Source organism: Bufo gargarizans, unplaced genomic scaffold (assembly GCF_014858855.1).
Source record: "Bufo gargarizans isolate SCDJY-AF-19 unplaced genomic scaffold, ASM1485885v1 original_scaffold_1017_pilon, whole genome shotgun sequence".
In the NCBI taxonomy this organism is placed as follows: Eukaryota; Metazoa; Chordata; class Amphibia; order Anura; family Bufonidae; genus Bufo; species Bufo gargarizans.
Window position 1 is genome coordinate 69,746 of NW_025334201.1, and position 13,047 is coordinate 82,792.

Here is a 13,047-nt window from a genome sequence, read left to right on the forward strand (position 1 = left end):
CTATAAATGAATTATCAAGGTAAACAGGAGGCAATCTGGCCACATTAACAGAGTTTTTTGGTACTTTAATTTTGATGGTCAATGCTCAGGAAAGGCCATCAATGTGTGATTTGGGCAGGACGGGGAGGATGACACCCAGGATCCTTGTCAATCAGCTGTAACATAGCAACATAGTACATAAGGCCGAAAAAAGACATTTGTCCATCCAGTTCGGCCTGTCATCCTGCAAGTTGATCCAGAGGAAGAAACCATCTCTTGACCCGACCGGTGCTACTAACTACCAACCTGTTTCTAACCTCCCCTTCATCTCTAAACTTCTTGAAACATAGAAACATAGAAACATAGAATGTGTCGGCAGATAAGAACCATTTGGCCCATCTAGTCTGCCCAATATATCTGAATCCTATGAATAGTCCCTGGCCCTATCTTATATGAAGGATAGCCTTATGCCTATCCCATGCATGCTTAAACTCCTTCACTGTATTTGCAGCTACCACTTCTGCAGGAAGGCTATTCCATGCATCCACTACTCTCTCAGTAAAGTAATACTTCCTTATATTACTTTTAAACCTTTGCCCCTCTAATTTAAAACTGTGTCCTCTTGTGGTAGTTTTTCTTCTTTTAAATATGCTCTCCTCCTTTACCGAGTTGATTCCCTTTATGTATTTAAAAGTTTCTATCATATCCTCTCTGTCTCGTCTTTCTTCCAAGCTATACATATTAAGGTCCTTTAACCTTTCCTGGTAAGTTTTATCCTGCAATCCATGTACTAGTTTAGTAGCTCTTCTCTGAACTCTCTCTAGAGTATCTATATCCTTCTGGAGATATGGCCTCCAGTACTGCGCACAATACTCCAAGTGAGGTCTCACTAGTGTTCTGTACAGCGGCATAAGCACTTCACTCTTTCTACTGCTTATACCTCTCCCTATACATCCAAGCATTCTGCTGGCATTTTGTGCTGCTCTATTACATTGTCTTCCCACCTTTAAGTCTTCTGAAATAATTACTCCTAAATCCCTTTCCTCAGATACTGAGGTCAGGACTGTGTCAAATATTCAAAAGTGGTGCTGGAGGGCTAGAACCACTATGCTGCCCAACATGTTCTGACAGGTAAGTCACAGTTTGTATATCAAACTGGGGGCAGTGTTCTGTTCTTGAATGTCTTGTCTACTCTTGCTTAATAAGCTATCTCTCTGCAAACTCTCTTCTTGACCCCTTTTGGCACTCTTCACTCTACAGAAACTGCCCTTACTAAATTGTCTAACGATCTCCTAACAGCAAAAAGAAATGGTTATTATTCTCTACTGATTCTGCTGGATCTCTCTGTAGACTTTAATGCCGTAGACCATAAACTCCTCCTCACCATACTCCACTCAATTGGCCTTAAGGGCACTGCTCTCTCTTGGTTCTCTTCCTATCTCTCTGGCAGCGCCTTTAGTGTATCATTCGCTGGCACTTCTTATTCTCCTTTTTCTCTTGATGTTGGTTTTCCTCAGTGCTCAGTACTAGGTACTCTACTCTTCTCCCTCTATACAGCCCCCATCGGACAGACTATTAGTAAATTTGGCTTTTGATACCATCTCTATGCTGACGACCCCCAACTATACACTTCATTCCCTGACATCATCCCTGCTTTATTCTAAAACACAAGTAATTGTCTGGCAGCTGTCACTAACATCATGTCCCCTCTGTATCTAAAACTGAGCCTCTCAAAAACAGAACTTTTTGTCTTTCCCCCATCTATTAATCCACCTAAACTTGATATTTCAATTTAGGTCTGCAGCACTATCATAACTTCTGTGCAACATGCCCACTGTCTTGGGGTCACATTTGACTCTGATCTTTCCTTTGTTCCCCATATTCAATCACTTTCACGTTCTTGTTGTCTGCACCTCAAGAATATCGCCAGAATCCACCCTTTTCTTATGGTGGAAACGGCAAAAACTCTTGTTGTTGCCTTGATTAATTCTCGTCTTGACTACTGCATTACTAATCGGTCTCCCTCTCACTAAACTGTCCCCCTTCAGTCTGTCCTAAATGCTGCAGCCAGGCTCATCTACCTATCTGCCCCCTACACTGATGCTACTAGCCTGTGCCACTCACTTAACTGGTTGCTTATCCACCACAGAATACAGTTCAAATTTCTCACCCTCACCCACAAAGCTCTCCACAGTGCTGCACCTCCGTATATCTGCTCCCGCATCTCCATCTACCACCCTACTCGTGCTCTCCGTTCTGTTAGCCACTAGAGTTGAACGGACACCTGGATGTTCGGGTTCGACGGGTTCTGCCGAATTTCACAAAAAAGTTTGAGTTCGGGAGTAGGGACCCGAACTTGAACCCCATTAAAGTCAATGGGGAGCCGAACTTTTGAGCACTAAAATGGCTCTAAAAAAAGTCATGGAAAGGGCTAGAGGGCTGCAAATGACAGCAAAATTTGGTTAAGAGCATGGCAAGTGCTCTGCAAACAAATGTGGATAGGGAAATTAATTAAAATAACATAAAATACATAAAAATAAAAAATAATAATCTTGATCTAGGATGACGAGGTCCATATGGAGTAGGAGGTTGAGGAGGCAGTGGATGTGGCGGTGTAGGTGGAAGCGGCGGTGGAGGAGTAGGAGGTAGCCTACACTGTTTTTTGGTTTTATTTATATTTTTTGTTTAAATTAGGATACACCCCAAAACATTGGGAAATATAACCTGTGATAACCCCCTCCAGTCGTGCTAAACAAACGTTTAGACAATACACTGGCTGCAGGGCAGCACCTCCCAGGCATAAAGGGCAAGCTCAGGCCATGTGCCCAATTTGGAGACCCAGAAGTTGAAGTGGGGAGGCCCATCAGTCAATACGAATAGGCGTGTGCACACATACTGCCGCACCATATCGCTCGACCCCGTGATGTTCACAATCCATTTGGATATCTTCTCTATCAACTTTCGATGTTCTTTTCTGCGCCTACCATGTTGATCATGGTTATCGGCGACTCAGGGTTCCACCCTGGAAAGGGAGCGTGAGAAAGAGAGACAACATCCAAGACAGGTTAATGGCTACAATATGATCGAGCAGAAATGTGGGAGAAGCTATTGAAGCAGAAGGATCGAATGAATTTTAGAAATTTAAGTCCCTGTCACCTATGCAGAGCAGGGGTTTTTCATCGCCAGAAATGGGTTAATGTCACTCACCAATGGAACAGATGATTTTTAAAAATTTCGGGCCCTGTTACCTATGCAGAGCAAGGGCTTACTCACGGCAAAAATTGTAAAATGTCACCCAAGAATGTAACAGAAAAATTTGTGAAATTTATTAACCTGTCTACTAGGTAGAGCAGGGGTCTATCACAGCCAAAAATTGGGTGAATGTCACCCAACAATGTAACAGAAAAATTTGTAAAATTTATTAACCTGTCTACTAGGTAGAGCAGGGGTATATCACAGCCAAAAGTTGGTTAATTTCACCTGAATATGTAACAGACAAATTAGTGACATTTGTTTACCTGTCTACTAGGTATAGCAGTGGTATATCACAGCCAAAAATTGGTGAATTTCAACAGAGAATGTGCAGACAAATTTATGAAATGTTTTTACCTTTCTACTAGGTAGAGCAGGGGTATATTACAGCCAAAATTCGGTGAATTTCACCCGAAAATGTAACAGACAAATTAGTGAAATGACATAAAATAAAATACGTACAAATAAATAAAAAAAATCTTGATTTATGAGTTGGAGGTCCATATGGAGTAGGAGGTTGAGGAGGCGGTTGACGTAGCGGTGTAGGTGGAAGCGGCGGTGGAGGAAGACGAGGTAGCCAACACTGTTTTTGTTATTTTTATTAAATTAAAGCAAACCTTTCACCAGGATTTCACATAATAAACTATTACCAGTACCTTATAGATATCCTCATTGTGTTTTAATGCATTATTGTGCCGCTTTCCTGGGATGGATATTCATGAAAAAAAACGAGTTATAAAGTCCTGTCTCCAGCTCCTGAAGTCACGCTCCTGAAGTCAAGGGGGTAGCCCTTCCCTCACTGCGGGCTGTACCTCCCCTGCCCTAACCCCGCCTCTATGTAGTGTAACTGACACCTGGCTCAGTCGCCGGGACCGCGCTTGTACAGGCGGCGCATGAGCCGTCGGACTCGAGCGCGATCCTGTAACTGAATCGTGCATGACCTCACAAGCGCAGTCCCGGCGACTGAGCCGGGTGTCAGTTACACTACATAGAGGCGGGGTTAGGGCAGGGGAGGTACAGCCCACAGTGAGGGAAGGGCTACCCCCTTGACTTCAGGAGCGTGACTTCAGGAGCTGGAGACAGGACTTTATAACTCGTTTTTTTCATGAATATCCATCCCAGGAAAGCGGCACAATAATGCATTGAAACACAATGAGGATAATCTATAAGGTACTGGAAATAGTTTATTATGTGAAATCCTGGTGAAAGGTTCGCTTTAAGTTACACCTCAAAAGAGTGGGAAATATCAAAAATACAAAACAAGCAATTGCACTGTAGTATAACAACGGCTGGGTAAGGCCTGTATACATGTCTATTCTGCACAAAGTACAGACAAGTCCTGTGGGATCCAAGCCTGGGTCATTTTAATGGACGTGAGCTTGTCCACGTTGGCTGTGGACAGACGGCTGCGTTTGTCTGTAATGATGCCCCCTGCCATGCTAAATACACGTTCAGACACTGGATTCTGGGAATGCCAGCACCTCCAAGGCATAAAGGGCAAGCTCAGGCCATGTAGACAATTTGGAGACCCAGAAGTTGAATGGGACAGAACCATCAGTCAGTACGTGTAGGCGTGTGCACAGGTAATGTTCCACCATGTTGTTCAAATGCTGCCTCCTGCTAAGACGTTCCATATCAGCTGGTGGTGCCGGTTGTTGTGGCGAGGTGACAAAGCTTTTCCATATGTCAGCCATGCTAAACCTGCCTTCTGAGGTGCTGGCAGTGACCCAGATGCTTTGGCGACCTCTTCCTCCTCCTCTGCCTTCGCCTTGTGCTTCCATTTGTCCCCCAGTGTCAGTTAGGAATTCTCTTAGGAGCGCGTCTACCAGTGTGCGCCTTTAGTCGCGCATCTTCCTATCACACCCTAGTGAGGGAATTAAGGACGGCATGTTGTCTTTGTAACGGGGATCCAGCAGGGTGGCCACCCAGTAGTCTGCACACGTTAAAATGTGGGCAACTCTGCGGTCGTTGCGCAGGCACTGCAGCATGTAGTCGCTCATGTGTGCCGGACTGCCCAGAAGTAAGGACAAGCTGTCCTCTGTGGGAGGTGTATCGTCTGTGTCCTCTGTATCCCCCCAGCCATGCTCCAGTGATGGCCACGAGCTGTATTGGGTGCCACCCTGCTGTGAAAATTATTCCTCCTCCTCATCCTCCTCGTCCTCCAGAACTGTGCCCTTGTTGGCCAAATGTGTACCTGGCCTCTGCCGGTGCAGGAACCCACCCTCTGAGCCACTGCTGAATGACTGGCCTGAAACCCTTTCATATGACCCCTCTTCCTCCTCCTCCTATGCCACATCCTCTTCCATCATCGCCCTAAGTGTTTTCTCAAGGATAATAGAAGTGGTATTGTAACGCTCATAACGGCGTCATCGCCACTGGCCATGTTGGTGGAGTACTCGAAACAGCGCAACATGGCACACATGTCTCGCATGGAGGCCCACTCATTGGTGGTAAAGTGGTGCTGTTCCGCAGAGCGACTCACCCGTGCATGCTGCAGCTGAAACTCCACTATCGCCTGCTGCTGCTCGCACAGTCTGGCCAGCATGTGCAAGGTGGAGTTCCACCTTGTGGGCACATCGCATATGAGCCGGTGAGTTGGAAGGACGAAGTTACGCTGCAGTGCTGACAGGTGAGCAGCAACAGGGTGAGAACACCAAAAGCGCACACAGACGGCCCACACTTTATGCAGCAGCTCTGACATATTGGGGAAATTTTTAAGGAACCTCTGCACCACCAAATTCAGCACATGCACCAGGCAAAGGATGTGCGTCAAACCGGCTAGTCCCAGAGCTGCAACGAGATTTCGCCCATTATCGCACACCATCAGGCCAGGCTTGGGGCTCATCCTGAGCGGTGTGGGGTATGTCCCCCAAACACATGAGTTTTAGAACCACCTGCTGACGTTTACCCTTGGCTGTGCTGAAGTTGCTGGTAAAGGTCTTTCGCTGACCGGATGAGGAGGTGGTAGAAGAGGAGGAGGAATCTGAGTAGGAAGAGGAGGCAACAGGAGGCAAAGAATAATGCCCTGCGATCCTTGGTGGTGGAAGGACATGCGCCAAACCGCTATCTGCCTAGGGGCCAGCGGCCACTACATTTACGCAGTGTGTAGTTAGGGAGATATAGCGTCCCTGCCCGTGCTTACTTGTCCACGTATGTGTGGTTAGGTGGACCTTGCCACAGATGACATTGCGCAGTGCACACTTGATTTTATCCGCCACTTGGTTGTGCAGGGAAGGAACGGCTCGCCTGGAAAAGTACTGGCAGCTGGGAACGAAGTACTGTGGGACAGCAACCGCCATTAGCTGACTGAAACAGTCTGTCTCCACCAGACAGAATGACAGCATTTCCAAGGCCAGTAGTTTAGAAATGCTGGCATTCAGGGCCAGGGATCGAGGGTGGGTAGGTGGTACTACCGCTTTCTCTCCAGGGTTTGGGAGATGGAGAGCTGAACGCTTCCGTATGACATGGTGGAGATGCTTGGTGACGGAGGTGGTGGTGTTGGTGGCACATCCTCTGTTTGCTGGGCGGCAGGTGACAATGTTACTCCAGAGGCGGAGGAAGAGGCCGAGACAGCAGCAGAAGAGGGAGCAGGAGGAGCCCTTTCTTGGTTTTTAAGTTGCTTACTCCATTGCAGCTCGTGTTTCGCATGTAGATGCCTGGTCATGCAGGTTATGCTCAGGTTCAGAATGTTAATGCCTCGCTTCAGGCTCTGATGGCACAGCGTGCAAACCACTCGGGTCTTGTTGTCAGCACATTGTGTGAAGAACTGCCATGCCAGGGAACTCCTTGGAACTCCTTAAACAATTTAACTGCAGAAGCTAACAATTTAATTTGACTGTTAGAAACGCAGCGTACACCGAAAATGTGCAATCTACCATAAAACCAATGTTTATTGCAAACAAGCCTAGAAATGCAGTATTTCACAGGTAAATTCTAAAATAGCTAATGCTGCGTTGTACGCAAAAGTGCTCTGGGGCAATAGTACAGTGTTTTTTGGCAACCAACTGTGTAAATGCAGAGTTCCACTGGTTACTTCACACAAAAGAAACGCAGGGTAGGCCTCAGATCAGCTATATAGGCCAAAACCAGTGTTTATTGAAAGCATCTGTAGAAATGCATTGTTTCACTGATTAATTATAAAATAGGTAATACTGCGTTATACGCAAAAGTGCTCTGGGGCAATAGTACAGTGTTTTTTGGCAACCAACTGTGTAAATGCAGAGTTCCACTTGTTACCTCACATGAAAGAAATACAGGGTAGGCCTCAGATCTGCTATGTAGGCCGAAACCAGTGTTTTTTGCAAACAACTGTAGAAATGCCGTTTTTCACTGCTTAATTATCAAATAGGCAATACTGCGTGGTATGCAAAAATGCACTGTGGCACTAGAACACTTTTATTTGGCAATCAACTATAGAAATGCAGTATTTCACTGCTTAATTATAAAATAGGCAATACTGCGCTGTACGCAAAAGTGCTATCTAACACTAAAATTGTGCTTTTTACAGCAGCAAGTTAGCGGCACTATTTCACGGTTTTATTGGACTGTCAGATATGCAGTGCCTGTGGCAGACAGATAAAAAAAACTCATTTTAGGTCACAAAAATGTGTGACAGTCTGACAGACTAATGTCATTGAATAATTTTCAATGCCAGGTATGCACTGCCGGCTGTAGGGGTACGTGGCCTGCCAAAAAAGGGAATTTCACCGTCACTGAGCTACCAGAACAGAAGTAGACTAATGTCCCTGGCATACAGGTAGTTAACATGCAGTTTCAAGGTGACTGCATTTAACAAAATGGCCGCCGACGCCGCCCTCCCTAACAGATGGATTAAAAATTATTTTGGAGTATCACTGGGCTCAGTGCTGGGTACAATATTGTAGCATAGCAACCTCAATTATTTCTGTAGTTTGCAGATTGTACAACACCAGAATTCTGCCCTAATCTGTCCCTCACAGCAGCAGCTGTTCCCTACACTGACAAGAGCAGAGTGTCGTGCGGCGCTATGTGACTCCAGCTTATATAGAGCCTGGGTCACGTGCTGCACTTGGCCAATCACAGCCATGCCATTAGTAGGCATGGCTGTGATGGCCTCTTAGAGCAAAGTAGTTAAACGCTTGTTGACTGGCTGCACTGCAGTCTTTTAAAAAGCTCAAAGAGATCGCCAAACACCGAACCCAAACCCAAACTTTTACGGAAATGTTCGGGTTCGGGTGCCAAAAATCGTAAAGTTCAGTACGAACCCGAACTTTACAGTTTGGGTTCGCTCAACTCTATTAGCGACCTAATATTAATAACCTCCATAATTCGTAGCTCTCACTCCCGTCTTCAAGACTTTTCTCGAGCTGCACCTACTCTCTAGAATACTCTGCCCCAGAATATTATGTCAATTCACAACTTCTCCACCTTCAAACGTGCCTTGAAAACACAACTTTTCAGGCAGGCTTATCAAGCTACCTAAAATGACTTTTCCTCTACTAAATCTCTCCCCCCACCAACTCCACGGCCTAAACTCTATCCTCTAGCAGTCCCAAACCTAAAGCAGATCGGCCGGCACCACTCCTGTCAGTTCAATAATGGCTTGAATCCTACTTATCACAATCGACTACCTTATGTGTTATACCCCATTCCTCATAGATTGTAAGCTCTTGTGAACAGGGCCCTGACTCCTAGTGTTTCAGTTATATGTTAGCCAGTAACTTTTGTTTTGTACATGAACCCTAGGAATTTGTAAAGCGCTGCGGAATATGGTGGTGCTATATAAATTATTATTATTATTATTATTATCCCACCTTTTCCACTACTTGCAATGCTATAACTTGATGTCCCGACATGTTTTGTGCACTCTCCATGTGGTTGTGAATGTCTTTGCCAATTTATGCATCTATTTGTTTTATCGATTTCAATAAAGATACATTTTTGTATTATATCTGTGTATATGCTGTGTGTCTGGGTTTGTCCCATCTAGGAGCTATTCATTTTTGACACTTGCGTTCTATTTGTGTTGTACAGTTGCATTCCGATTTTGTGTTTTATTGCTCATTGGTATCTCCTAAAATATAGAACTGTATATGTACATTTTCAGGACACATATACACACCACACACATTACGCGCATTCATATATGCCTAACACGCACATGCACACACACTTGGTAACATATTAGACACATACAAATAATTAGCTGTGGACGGCCTGCTGTTCTTTACCTGAGCTACTCTCTGCCTTCTCTTCTACCTCTGGACAGAGCTGCTGTTGATGCTGTTGTGACCAATAAAAGAGGGAGAAGGAGGGGAAAGGCAGAATCTTCTACTTCTCTACATCTCTTCCCAGCTGTGCTTGAGGCCAGTCTTCCCCCAGGAATGCCTATTAGAAGGAGGTAGAAATAACCTATCTAATGGTACATACTGTATACATCACAAAATATACTACTTAGGGCCACATGATCAGGGGTGATTCGGGAGTGAAACCAGGAGTGAATAAAACAAGAGGAAAAGGAAGTATCTGTCCTTACTTTCTCCTTTTATAATTCACTCTTAATTCTGGCTTTCAAAACTGCATGCAAAAACCTAAACAAGTGGTTGTACCCTTAGTCTTAAAAAAAAGTTTTTTTTATTGATATTCATGCTCCTTGCAAGTATCACAGGAAAAATGCAAATGCTGCTTCTGAATGCTAAAACAACAGATATATAAATCAATAGTACCAGGAAGAAGCAATATCTATTTGCAATTTCACTGAAGTGATATTACCTACATTCCACCGCTAGATATCTCTTTATTTGCCATTCCTTTCTTTGGTCCCTTTTGTCTCCATTTTCAGTGTTTATTTCTGGTTTGGTTATTCTTGTATCTAATATTTACTTTGGATAAGTACCATCTGTCCTATGTCCTATGGAGAAACAACGCTCAGCAGCTTTTCTCGATAAGTAAATTAAAACCAGAGTACCTTGCCAGTCCTTTGTGATTTCATACCACTGGTAAGGTCTTCATGCATTTCGGAATAATCATATTCGTTTGCTAGACATGTTCATGTTCTTCAAATAGATTTTGGACCTGTACAATAGGGATGAGCAAATCAATTTCGGATTAAACATCCAAAGTCTTTTTGCATAAAACTTGGTTTCAATACTGTACCTTGGAACCGAACCCGAGTTCAAGAAATGTTTTTTTACAGTATAAATCAATTTCTGAAGTTAAGCTAAGTAATAACTTTGGCTCATCGGAGCCAAAACATTCTAATACTGTACGGAGCGCTCGCTCAAGTACAGTATTAAAACAAAGTTTTATGTAAATCGACTTTGGATGTTTCATCCGAAGTCGACTTGCTCATCCGTACTGTACAATTATGCTAGTCCTTATAAGACCATAATACATTGACCATATTCTTTAAGCTCCCCCTTCTCATTGTTTCAAATTTTATTTCCTCTGCTACCACTTATAAATAATGATACTTTCTACTAAGCATGCACATTAGTGTTGAGCGAGCATGCTCGGCCGAATACCAGTTCAGCGCGAGCATTGCTATGCTCGGCACATGGTGGTACTCGGCTAAGTACCACATATGTCGCGGCTCCTAAGCAGCTATTAAACGTGCAGGTAAGTACTGCCCTCACTGTAATACCAGTAGCCATTTTGGCTACTGTCATTACAGTAATTGGCTGTCCAAAATGCATCATCGGGTGCTATATAGCACCCGATGACGCGTGTCCGGCTCATTCTAAGTCAGGGAGAGCAGAGCATTGGAAGGGACAGATTGTGTAGGGAGTGTAATTGAATTTTATTTTTATACAAAAACATTTTATAGACCCAAAAGTTCTTTTAAGGACTATTGTGTGTGACAGCAGCAATATATTTTTGTAGTGCAACCTGCGCTAAATTGCTCAGTGTTAGAGAGAGCTGTGCATAGGAAGGGATAAGAAGATTTTTATCCCAAAAACTTCAGAGACCCAAAAGTCATTTAAGGACTATTGTGTGTGACAGCAGCAATATGTATTTTTAGCGCATCCTGCGCAAAATACCGTGTAAAAGGCCACTGCGGACAGTTAAATTATTCGTGCCACATCTCTTTTGTAAATTGTGAGCATCCCTAAAATATCATTGACATCCAGTGCACTTTTTTTTGTAGACGGTGTCCCCTGCGTACAGTAAAATTATCCGCGCCACATCTCCTGTTTAAAGTGTGCGCATCCCTAAAATATCACTGACATCCAGTGCAGTTTTTCCGTAGACGGTGTCCACTGCGGACAGTTAAATTATCTGCACCACATCTCCTGTTTAAAGTGTGCACATCCCTAAAATATTAGTGACATCCAGTGCACTTTTGCCGTAGACTGTCTCTCCTGCGGACAGTTAAACTATCTGCGCCACATCTCCGGTTTAAAGAGTGCGCACCCCTAAAATATCAGTGACATCTAGTACACTTTTTCCGTAGACACTGCCAAAATCCTACGCTACTGTACGTGTGATATACTTTCAAGCATATACTGTATCACATTGAATAAGGCGAGCAGTAAGGGACAGGGAAGTGGCAGTAATGCTGATTGTGAATGCAGAGACCGTGGTCCTGAAACAGTGTCTGCTGCCAGAGCACAAAGAAAACATTCATCCAAGATTTGCAGGGGGGCGCAGGACACCACTCTTGAAATCAGACGAGTGCGACCAGGTGGTCAGTTGGATTGCAGCAGATAATGCTTCCAGTCGGTTAAGCACCACCCTGTCTTCCACCAAGTCCAGTCTTAGTAGCCAGGAGTCTGGTCAACAAAATCCTCACCCTGATCCTCCTTCCTCCCACCATTTACAGTCTGGCCAAACAATTGATCCCATACTTAGAAATTCCGAGGACCTCTTTTCAACGCCATTACTTGATTTGACCCTCTCGCCAAGCACGCTTGAAGAGGGACATGAGATCTTGTGCCCTGATTCCCAACCTCTCTAACATTCACAGTCACAAGAACATGACGGTGGGGAATGGCAATTAGTGTTGAATGAAGTGGATGATGATGAGACACAGTTGCCAATGAGTCAACTGCAATTACTGTCTCAAGAGGTTGATGAAGAGGATGAGACACAGTTGTCAATCGCTGAGGTTGTGGTTAGCTCAACAAATCAGGAGGATGTTCAGAGTGAGGAAGTGGAAAAAGGAGGTGGTGGATGATGAGGTCACTGACCCAAACTGAGAAGGTGGAAAGCCGAGCGAGGACAACAGTACGGAGGGGGAGGGATCTGCAGCAACGCAACAGGCTGGAAGAGGCAGTTGGGTGGCAAAAGGGAGAAGGCGGGCCACACCACACAGGCCCGCAACTGTTCCACTGAGCAACCCCATGTGGAAATCTCCCTTGCCAAGGGGTAGATGTTCCGCAGTATGGCTCTTTTTTTTTTTTTTTGGCGACAAAAGAATAGTAATTTGCAACCTGTGCCACACGAAAATGAGCCGAGGCATGAACACTAGCAACCTCATCACCACTAGCATGATCCGCCACATGGCATCCAAGCACTGTAATAAGTAGGACGAACGCATGGGTCCACAATCTGTGTCTGCTTTTTACGCCACTGACTCTTCTTCCCCTGTGTTACGTGCTGGCCAATCCCCCGTTGAAGGCGCAGGCCCGGAAGCATCCTGCCCTGCACCTGTACCTTCGCAAGAACCATCAGCGACCACATCCACTTCCGTGTCCCAGCGCAGTGTACAAATTTCCTTATCCCAGGCATTTGAGCGCAAAGCACAAATACCCAGCCACCCACCCTTAGGCCATAGCACTAAATGTGCAGCTTTCCAAATTACTGGCCCTGGAAATGTTGCCATTTAGGCGGCCGACC